The 12006-nt window shown below is 37.3% G+C and overlaps 1 protein-coding gene across 1 annotated transcript in view; it reads left to right on the top strand.

Moving 5' to 3' along the window:
* EPHA3 (EPH receptor A3) overlaps positions 1-12006 on the top strand; it is a 366552-nt gene that overhangs the window by 296171 nt on the left and 58375 nt on the right. The window lies entirely within an intron of this gene.

Raw genomic sequence — 12006 nt, 5'->3', positions numbered from 1 at the left:
ACAGGAATTATACACCTCATGAACTTGCAGCACTGATAAATTTCTGTGTGCCAATTGTAAGCAGCTTTCTCTATCACTTCAATCTGCTTTAGCTGTTGCTTTTTATGGTGGAGTTTGCTGAAACTTTAATTTTCTTCAAATGCATAATATCCTTATGATAGCCAAACAAAAAAGAAATGTGTTTTATCCTAGCTGCAAGGGCATAAAGTATATGCATGTCATAAACTTTCTGCGTCTTAATGCTACAGCTGGTTTACTTCAGACCATTTATTTTGTATTACTTTGAAAAGCTCTAGCTATGAACTATTTCCTCCAGCCTTGTTACAAATCCTATAATATTGCTTCAAAAGGAAAGAAATGTGTTTCACCTCCTAAGATCCTGTCCCCTTGCCCTCTCTGGCCGCGCCTTTTTACTTTTTTGCTATCCTTAGGGCAACTCATGCTGGTAAAATGGAAATGTAAATTACTGTGTTTGCACAGAATGAGCTGTAAAGTAGTGCAGCTTAACACGTGTGCATGTGTTTATTATCTGGTTTTCTTGACACAGCCCAGTTACTCTGTGTGTTGCTCTTAATTATTGGTGTGAAGGGATTATGTGCTTGCATCCTGAATCACCTGATTCCTGGAACCTCTGGGGACAGCAGTTAAAAATCAGCAGTCAAAGCTCCCACAGTGAACAGGCCATTTTTCTTGGAGATGTGTGCGTGTGTTTATACTTGTATTGTTTCCCTAAATGTCATGCAGATAGAAAAGCAATTTACTTAACTTTAATCAATCACAATGAATTGATTGATTTTATTTGGGAATGACTATTTAATTTTTAGATTAGTTAGTAATACATATACTCTCTAGGGCTGACAGGAACGGAATGGTAACTCTAAAGCACACTTTCAAGGCTGTTTGAAGCCAGCACTTATTTAAAATGTTTGAGACATTGTTCCTAACAACTCATTTTATAATCTTCTTTGTCAATTCCTTTTTTTAATTTAAGTATGGTTGATTTACAATATTATATTGGTTTCAGATGTATAGCATAGTGATTCAGGATTTTTACAGATTATATACCATTAAAAATTATTACAAGATAATGGCTATAATTCCCTGTGCGATAACAGTATATCTGTTGCTTATCTAGTTTATATGTAGTAATTCGTATCTCTTAACCCCATACCCCTATTTTGCCAGTAAGTCTCTCCCAAATTGATTTCCTTAAGTTCAGCAAGGTAAAATATTTGTGATTGTTTACCAGGAAAAAAATTTCATTTTCACCTTATTTTTAAAAGTGCTATTTTTTCCCTTGGAAAGGAATGCTAGATTTTCTTAACTTACCGTTTCCTGACTTTACTATGACTAGTGGAAAATCAAAATTGGATGATCACATATTCTAGCCTCCATTTGACTGTCTTCTTTAAAATGTAACCAAATTGACTAAACAAAAAGATTCTGAGAAGACTTCATTTCCTAACGTCTTTTATTAAATCTATGGTTACTTTTACTGTTTTCCTTACCCCAAAGCAAGAAAAGTGTGATAGCTTTCCTTAATCTGTTTCTTGTTTCAACAGTAAAGTGTTTTAGTACTGATAATGTAGAAATAGTTTTAGTGTGGTAATAAATTATAGTAGACCACTGTACTAAAGACTGACTGTGTTTATAGAAAGAAATGATGTTTATAATAAACAGCAGAAGCATGCAAACTGATGCATGAGCTCCAAAGAAACGGTCATTTCTAAGCCCAAATTCTGTCTCTGGGAAACCTCAGTGATATTCATATTTGTGAATAAGCATTCTTAACATGAAGATACTGATAATGGCCATAGTCTCTGTCATTTACTGGGCACTAACTACAATAACAGGCACTCAATGCTAGGCACTTGAAGAGCAAGTTTTCCAGAGCTTTCTTTCTCTGATGCTTAGCAGATTCTTTGTGCTGCGCTATTCAAAGTGGAAGAACTAGAAAAGTAGAGTTCTTCAAAAGCTACTCCACTCACAGTTTGCCCAAAGAAAGGGCAAAAAACTTACTATTTCCCCATTTCGGTGGATGTTGACTCCCTAGATATGGGTGTCATCTCAAATTATCTACACTCTGCCTCTGGATGGAGAGTGGCCAGTCTTTTGCAGTGTCAGGGTCAACACCAGGCAGAGGGAGGAGTGGCACTGACCTATCTTCTCCTACATTTTCCATGTGCTCCCTCACCTCCCACTCGCATTTTGCTGTCTCAAAATCATCTGAAGAGGGCTTCCCTGGTGGCGCAGTGGTTGAGGGTCCGCCTGCTGATGCAGGGGACATGGGTTTGTGCCCCGGTCCGGGAAGATCCCACATGCTGCGGAGCGGCTAGGTCCGTGAACCATGGCCTCTGAGCCTGTGCGTCCGGAGCCTGTGCTCCGCAACGGGAGAGGCCCCAACAGTGAGAGGCCCGCGTACCGAAAAAAAAAAAAAAAAAAAAAAACCATCTGAAGAAGTAGCTAAGGAAAATAGTCTTTACCTCCCATCTTTCATAATCCATTTATTCTTATGCCTATATTTTTTTACTCAAAACCTCTATGGAAGCTTCCCAGGAACATAAATTATTATGTGAGGTAACATGGCATTCACAAAGTCACCCTGTAGATCAACAAACTAATCATGTCTTAGCCCAGACTCTGAAATCCTGGACTCATTGGCCAAATGTCCATTGTGATGAAGGCTCTTAGGAACAATTGCTGTCATCACAGTCCCTACACCTATTTCATATGAACTATTATACAAAACTGGCTAAAGAATCTTCAGTAATTCCAGAATGTTCAGCTGCAATTTTGCCAGTAAGTTTCTTCTATTAAAAAGTGATATCAGAGACTTCCCTGGTGGCGCAGTGGTTGAGAATCTGCCTTCCAATGCAGGGGACATGGGTTCAAGCCCTGGTCTGGGAAGATCCCACGTGTTGCAGAGCAGCTAAGCCCGTGTGCCACATATACTGAGCCTGCGTGCCCTAGAGCCTGCTCTCTGCAACAAGAGAAGCCACCGCAATGAGAAGCCCACACACGGCAACAAAAAGTAACCCCCACTCCCCTCAACTAGGGAAAGCCTGCATGCAAAATTGAAGACCCAACGCAGCCAAAAATAAATAAATACATTAAAAAAAAAAAGTGATATCAGAAAAAGATAATGTCTGATTTTATTTGTTATTTTAGGATATTAAAAACACCTTCAGTAATATAGTGTACCAAATGAAAAAATATATCACCATTAAGAATCCATGTCCCAACTGGGGATCCTGTGTAAGTCACAGGCGGCTCTCCGGGAGGAGCTGCCCAGAGTGGAAGCATTGGAGGTGCCTGCGACTCTACGAGTTCCACCTACCCATCTCTATCCATTCTGTCCGAGTCAGGTTACCTGTGAAAGGCCAAGAAAGTTTTATTTAGCCATGTGGCTGACAGGGTCTTAGTGCTCCGGCCAGGTGTCAGGCCTCTGCCTCTGAGGTGGGAGAGCTGAGTTCAGGACATTGGTCCACCAGAGACCTCCCAGCTCCAAGTAATATCAAACGCCAAAAGCTCTCACAGAGACCTCCATCTCAATGCTAAGACCCAGCTCTACTCAACGACCAGCAAGCTACAGTGCTGGACACCATATGCCAAACAACTAGCAAGACAGGAACACACCCCACCCATTAGCAGAGAGGCTGCCTAAAATCATAATAAGTCCACAGACACCCCAAAACACACCACCAGACGTGGACCTGCCCACCAGAAAGACAAGATCCAGCCTCATCCACCAGAACACAGGCATTAGTCCCCTCCACCAGGAAGCCTACACAACCCACTGAACCAACCATAGCCACTGGGGGCAGACATCAAAAACAACGGGAACTACGAGCCTGCAGCCTGTGAAAAAGAGACCCCAAACACAGTAAGAGAAGCAAAATGAGAAGACAGAAAAACACACAGCAGATGAAGGAGCAAGGTAAAAACCCACCAGAACAAATAAATGAATAGGAAATAAGCAGTCTACCTGAAAAAGAATTCAGAGTAATGTTAGAAAAGATGATCCAAAATCTTGGAAATAGAGTGGAGAAAATACAAGAAACGTTTAACAAGGACCTAGAAGAACTAAAGAACAAACAAGCAATGATGAACAACACAAAAAATGAAATTGAAAATTCTCTGGAAGGAATCAATAGCAGAATAACTGAGGCAGAAGAACGGATACGTGACCTGGAAGATAAAATAGTGGAAATAACTACCACAGAGCAGAATAAAGAAAAAAGAATGAAAAGAATTGAGGACAGTCTCAGAGACTTCTGGGACAACATTAAACGCACTAACATTCGAATTACAGGGATCCCAGAAGAAGAAGAGAAGAGAATGGGACTGAGAAAATATTTGAAGAGATTATAGTTGAAAACTTCCCTAATATGTGAAAGGAAATAGTCAGTCAAGTCTAAGAAACGCAGAGTCCCATACAGGATAAATCCAAGGAGAAACATGCCAACACATATTAATCAAACTATCATAATTAAATACAAAGAAAAAATATTAAAAGCAACAAATAACATACAAGGGAATCCCCATAAGGTTAATAGCTGATCTTTCAGCAGAAACACTGCAAGCCAGAAAGGAGTGGCAAGACATATTTAAAGTGACGAAAGGGAAAAAACTAAAACCAAGATTACTCTACCCAGCAAGGATCTCATTCAGATTGACAGAGAAATTAAAACCTTCACAGACAAGCAAAAGCTATGAGAATTCAGCACCACCAAACCAGCTTTACAACAAATGCCAAAGGAACTTCTCTAGGCAGGAAACACAAGAGAAGGAAAAGACCTGAAATAACAAACCCAAAACAATTAAGAAAATGGTAATAGGAACATACATATCAATAACTACCTTAAATATAAACAGATTAAATGCTCCAACCAAAAGACATACACTGGCCGAAAGGATACAAAAACAAAATCCGTACACATCCTGTCTACAAGAGACCCAATTCAGACCTAGGGACACATACAGACTGAAAGTGAGAGGGTGGTAAAAGATACTCCTTGCAAATGGAAATCAAAAGAAAGCTGGAGTAGCAATTCTCATGTCACACAAAACAGACTTTAAAATAAAAACTATTACAAAAGACAAAGAAGGACACTACATAATGATCAAGGGATCAATCCAAGAAGAAGATATAACAATCGTAAATATTTATGAACCAACATAGGAGAACCTCAATACATAAGGCAAATGCTAGAAGCCATAAAAGGGGAAATCAACAGTAACACAATCATAGTAGGGGACTTTAACACACCATTTTCACCAATGGAGAGATCATCCAAAATAAAAATGAATAAGGAAACACAAGCTTTAAATGATACATTAAACAAGATGGACTTAATTGATATTTATAGGACATTCCATCCAAAAACACCAGAATACACTTTCTTTTCAAGTGCTCATGGAACATTCTCCAGGATAAATCATATCTTGAGTCACAAATCAAGCCTTGGTGAATTTAAGAAAGTTGAAATCATATCAAGTATCTTTTCCAACTGCAACATAATGAGACTAGATATGAATTACTGGAAAAAATCTGTAAAAAATACAAACATGTGGAGGCTAAACAATACACTACTAATCAACCAAGAGATCACTGAAGAAATCAAAGAGAAAATTTAAAAATACCTAGAAATAAATGACAATGAAAAGATGACCCAAAACCTATGCGATGCAGCAAAAGCAGTTCTAAGAAGGCAGTTTATAGCAATGCAATCCTACTTCAAGAAGCAATAAAAATCTCAAAAAAACAACTTAACTTTACACCAAAAGTGATTAGAGAAAGAACAAGAAAACCCCAAAGTTAGCAGAAGGAAAGAAATCATGAAGATCAGATCAGAAATCAATGAAAATGAAATGAAGGCAACAATAACAAAGATCAATAAAACTAAAATCTGGTTCTTTGAGAAGATAAACAAAATTGATAAACTACTAGCCAGACTCATCCAGAAAAAATGAAAGAAAACTCAAACCAACAGAATTAGAAATGAAAAAGAAGTAACAACTGACACTGCAGAAATACAAAGAGTCATGAGAGATTACTACAAGCAACTGTATGCCAATAAAATGGACAACCTGGAAGAAATGGACAAATTCATAGAAAAGCACAACCTTCTGAGACTGAACCAGGAAGAAATAGAAAATATAAACAGACCAATCACAAGCACTGAAATTGAAAGTGTGATTAAAAATCTTCCAACACGGCTTCGCTGGTGGCACAGTGGTTGAGAGTCCGCCTGCTAATGCAGGAGACATGGGTTCATGCACTGGTCCGGGAAGATCCCACATGCCACGGAGAGGCTGGGCCCATGAGCCATGGCCACTGAGCCTGCGCATCTGGAGCCTGTGCTCCGCAATGGGAGAGGCCACACAGTGAGAGGCCCATGTACCACAAAAAAAAAAAAAAAAAAAGAAAAGAAAAATCTTCCAACAAACAAAAGCCCAGGACCAGATGGATTCACAGGCAAATTCTGTCCAACATTTAGAGAAGAGCTAACACCTATCCTCCTCAAATTCTTCCAAAATATAGCAGAGGGAGGAACACACCCAAACTCATCCTACGAGGCCAGCATCACCCTGATACCAAAATCAGACAAAGATGTCACAAAGAAAGAAAACTACAGGCCAATATCCCTGATGAACATAGATGCAAAGATCCTCAACAAAGTACTAGCAAACAGAATCCAAAAGCACATTAAAAGGATTATACACCATGATCAAGTGGGGCTTATCCTAGGAATGCAAGGATTCTTCAATATATGCAAATCAATCAATGTGATAAACCATATGAACAAATTGAAGGAGAAGACCCATATGATCATCTCAATAGATGCAGAGAAAGCTTTCAACAAAATTCAACACCTATTTATGATAAAAACCCTGCATAAAGTAGGCATAGAGGGAACTTTCCTCAACATAATAAAGGCTATATATGACAATCCCACAGCCAACATCGTTCTCAATGGTGAAAACCTGAAACCGTTTCCTCTAAGATCAGGAACAAGACAAGGTTGTCCACTTTCACCACTATTATTCAACATAGTTTTGAAAGTTTTAGCCACAGCAATCAGAAAAGAAAAAGAAATAAAAGGAATCCAAATTGGAAAAGAAGAAGTAATACTGTCACTGTTTGCAGATGACATGATACTATACATAGAGAATCCTGAAGAGGCTACCAGAAAACTATTAGAGCTAATCAATGAATTTGGTAAAGTAGCAGGATAAAAAAATTGATGTAAAGAAATCTCTTGCACTCTTATACACTAATGATGAAAAATCTGAAAGAGAAATTATGGAAACACTCACATTTGCCATTGCAACAAAAAGGATAAAATACCTAGGAATAAACCTACCTAAGGAGACAAAAGACCTGTATGCAGAAAACTATAAGATGCTGATGAAAGAAATTAAAGATGTTACAAACAGATGGAGAGATATACCATGTTCTTGGATCAGAGGAATCAACATTGTGAAAATGACTCTACTACTGAAAGCAATCTACAGATTCAGTGCAATACCTATCAAACTGCCAATGGCATTTTTCACTGAAATAGAACAAAAAATTTCACGATTTGTATGGAAACAAAAAAGACCCCGAATAGCCAAAGCAATCTTGAGAAAGAAAAATGGAGCTGTAGGAATCAGGCTCCCTGACTTCAGACTATACTACAAAGTTACAGTAATCAAGACAGTATGGTACTGGCACAAAAACAGAAATGTAGATCAATGGAACAGGATAGAAAGCCCAGAGATAAACCCACACACATATGGTCACCTTATTTTTGATTAAGGGAGCAAGACTATACAATGGAGAAAAGATAAGCTCTTCAAGAAGTGGTGCTGGGAAAACTGGACAGCTACATGTAAAAGAATGAAATTAGGACACTCCCTAACACCATACACAAAAATAAACTCAAAATGATTAAAAACCTAAATGGAAGGCCAGACACTATAAAACTCTTAGAGGAAAACATAGGTAGAACACTCTATGGCATAAATCACAGCAAGATCCTTTTTTACCCACCTCCTAGAGAAATGGAAATAAAAACAAAAGTAAACAAATGGGGCCTAATGAAACTTAAAATCTTTTGCACAGCAAAGGAAACCGTAAACAAGACGAAAAGACAGCCCTTAGAATGGGAGAAAATATTTGCAAATGAAGCAACTGACAAAGGCTTAATCTCCAAAATTTACAAGCAGCTCATGCAGCTCAGTATCAAGAAAACAAACAACCCATTCCAAAAATAGGCAGAAGACACTAAACAGACATTTCTCCAAAGAAGATATACAGATTGCCAACAAAAATGAAAGGATGCTCAACATCACTAATCATTAGAGAAATACAAGTCAAAACTACAACGAGGTATCACCTCACACCAGTCAGAATAGCCATCATCAAAAAATCTACAAACAATAAATGCTGGAGAGGTTGTGGAGAAAAGGGAACCCCCTTGCACTGTTGGTGGGAACGTAAATTGATACAGCCACTATGGAGAATAGAATGGAGATTCCTTAAAAATCTAAAAATAAAACTACCATACGACCCAGCAATCCCACTCTTGGGCATATACCCTGAGAAAACCATAATTGAAAAAGAGTCATGTACCACAATGTTCACTGCAGCTCTATTTACAATAGCCAGGACATGGAAGCAACCTACGTGTCCATCAACAGATGAATGGATAAAGAAGATGTGGCACATATATACAATGGAATATTACTCAGCCATATAAAGAAATGAAATTGAGTTATTTGTAGTGAGGTGGATGGACCTAGAGACTGTCATACAGAGTGAAGTAAGTCAGAAAGAGAAAAGCAAATACTGTAAGCTAACACATATATATGTTATCTAAAAAAAAAAAGTGGTTCTTAAGAACCTAGGGGCTGGACAGGAATAAAGACACAGACATAGAGAATGGACTTGAGGACACGGGGAGTGGGAAGGGTAAGCTGGGACAAAGTGAGAGAGTTGCATGGACATATATACACTACGAAATGTAAAATAGATAGCTAGTGGGAAGCAGCTGGATAGCACAGGGAGATCAGCTCAGTGTTTTGTGACCACCTAGAGGGGTGGGATAAGGAGGGTGGGAGAGAGACACAAGAGGGAGGAGATATGGTGATATATGTATATGTATAGCTGATTCACTTTGTTATTAACAAAAACTAACACAACCTTGTAAAGCAATTATACTTCAATAAAGATGTTAAAAAAAAAAAAGAAATTGAAGATGACACAAATTAACTGCAAGATAGCCCATGCTCATGGATCTAAAGAGTTAATATTGTCAAAATGACCCCAGTACCTAAACCATCTATAGATCCAGTGTAATCTGTACCAAAATTCCAATGACATTTTTCAGAGAAGTAGAAGGAACTAACCCAAATTTCATATGGAATTACAAAGACCTCAAATAGCCAAAGCAATCTTAGAAAGCTGGAGGCATCACACTTCCAGATTTCAAATTATATCACAAAGTTATAGTAATAAACACAGTATGGTACTGGCATAAAACAGACACATAGACCAATGGAGCAGGATTGAGAGCCCAGAACTAAACTCATGCATATGGCCAACTAGGGAGCCAAGAATACTAAATAGGGAAATGATAGCTTCTTCACTAAATGATGTTGGGAGAACTGGATATTCATTTGCAAAAGAATGAAACTAGGGCTTCCCTGGTGGTGCAGTGGTTGAGAGTCCACCTGCCGATGCAGGGGACAAGGGTTCGTGCCCCGGTCCGGGAAGATCCCACATGCCGCGGAGCAGCTTGGCCCGTGCGCCATGGCCGCTGAGCCTGAGCGTCTGGAGCCTGTGCTCCGCAACGGGAGAGGCCGCAACAGTGAGAGGCCTGCACACCGTAAAAAAAAAAAAAAAAAAAAAAAAAAAAGAATGAAACGCACCATCATCTTACATCACTCACAAAATGTAACTCAAAATGAATTAAGGACTTCAACATAAGAACTGAACTTATAAAATTTTAGAACAAAAATAGAGAAAAAGCTCATTGACATAGGTCTTAGCAATGATATTTTTGGATATGAACCCCAAAACACCAGCAACAAATGCAAAATCAACAAGCATTACTACATTAAACTAAAAATCTTCTGCACAGCAGAAGAAACAATTAAGGAAAAGAAAAGGGAATCTATAGAATGGTAAAAATATTTGCAAACCATATATCTGATAAGAGGTTAATACCCAAAATACATAAGGAACTCAACAGCAAAAACCCAAGCAATCCAATTAGAAAATGGGCAAAAGACATGAATAGACATTCTTTCCAAAGAACACATACAAATGGCTAACAAGTACATAAAAAGGAGCTCTATACCACTAACCATCAGGGATATGCAAATCAAAATCACAATGAGATACTGTCTCACATCTGTTAGCATGACTATTCTCAAAAAGACAAAAGATAACAAATGCTGACAAGGATGTGTAGAAAAGGAGATCTGGTGCACTGTTGGTGGGAATGTAAATTGGTATCACCAATATTGGAAAAGTACAGAGGGTTCTCAAAAAATTAAAAATACAACTACAATATGGTTCAGCAATCCTACTGATGGGTATATATTGAAAGGAAATGAAATCACTATCTCAAAGGTATATCTGCACCTCCATGTTTACTATAGCATTTTTCACAACAGTCAAGACATGGAAATAACCTAAGTGTCTACTGACAGATGAATGGATAAAGAAAATGAGGTATATTTATAGAATGGAATATTATTTATCCATATAAAAGAAGGAAATCCTACCATTTGTGACAACATGGATGGACCTTGAAGGTATTTTGCTAAATGAAATAAGCCAGAGAGAGAAAGACAAATACTTTATGAATTCACATGTGGAATATAAAAATATCAAACTCATAGAAACAGAAAATAGTATGGTGGTTGCCAGGGGCTGAGGGATGGGGAATATGGGGAGATGTTGGTCAAACAGTACAAGCTTTCAGTTAGAAGATGAAAAACTTCTGGGGATCGAAGGTGCTGCATGGTGACTCTAGTTAACATTATTGTATTGTACACTAGGAAGTTGCTATGAGAGTAGAGTTTTAACATTCTCATGCTAACAACAACAACAAAAAAGGTAATAATGTGAGATGAGGAATGTTTTAATATTATTGTGGTAAATATTTCACAATATATATGTGTATCAAAAGATCACATTGTACAGTTTAAACCTACACAATGTTATGTCAATTATATTTCAATAAAGCTGGGAAAAAGTGATAGAAAAAAAAGAAAGAATCCATGTCCCTTGCTAAAATAATTTTACTAATATTATTCACCATTATGAAAATTAAAATCAAAATCAATATTATTAGTATATATACTGTGGCAGTTAAATTACAGTGTCCTTTAATGTTAGAGCATGTTTATGTACTTTAATAGATTTTAGGTTTCCTTTTTAAAAATTTAGTTTTCTTTCAGAGAAAGTTAGTTTCTTGAACATTCCAAATTGTTTCAAATATGAATTATATTTCCAAATGATAGGAATTTTATTAATATTATATCAAATCCAAAATGATTCTCCTGTATCTTTTGTCTGTGCTATTTTAATTGCAGAACATCATGAAAATTTTTCACCTTCAAAAAAAATTCAATAAATAAATATACTATGAAGAAAGTTTATATTTAATAAGCTATAAATATGATTTATGTTTGGAATTTAACTCCTTACCACAATTATTAAACTTATAGAGAGCACTTATATTGCTTTTAACCATGTTGAAAAGCTGCATAATAAGATTTCAGTTAATTTAAACTGTATTAGTATATACATATAATACCCATATTATGTATACGTAAACTCACAGCTTAACGTAAATCTATAAATGCAGTGGGGAATTTTGATTGTGACTGTTAATAAAAGCAGAATAGTGTCAGATGAAAGACATGCCCTTTTATATCCTCTAATTACATCAGCTATTCCGCCTTATGAAAGTATGTCACAAGCTTTCCTTTATTGTCACATGCGGC

Source organism: Pseudorca crassidens, chromosome 5, assembly GCF_039906515.1.
Source record: "Pseudorca crassidens isolate mPseCra1 chromosome 5, mPseCra1.hap1, whole genome shotgun sequence".
Classification (NCBI taxonomy): Eukaryota; Metazoa; Chordata; class Mammalia; order Artiodactyla; family Delphinidae; genus Pseudorca; species Pseudorca crassidens.
This window is presented reverse-complemented; position numbering and strand designations above follow the sequence as displayed.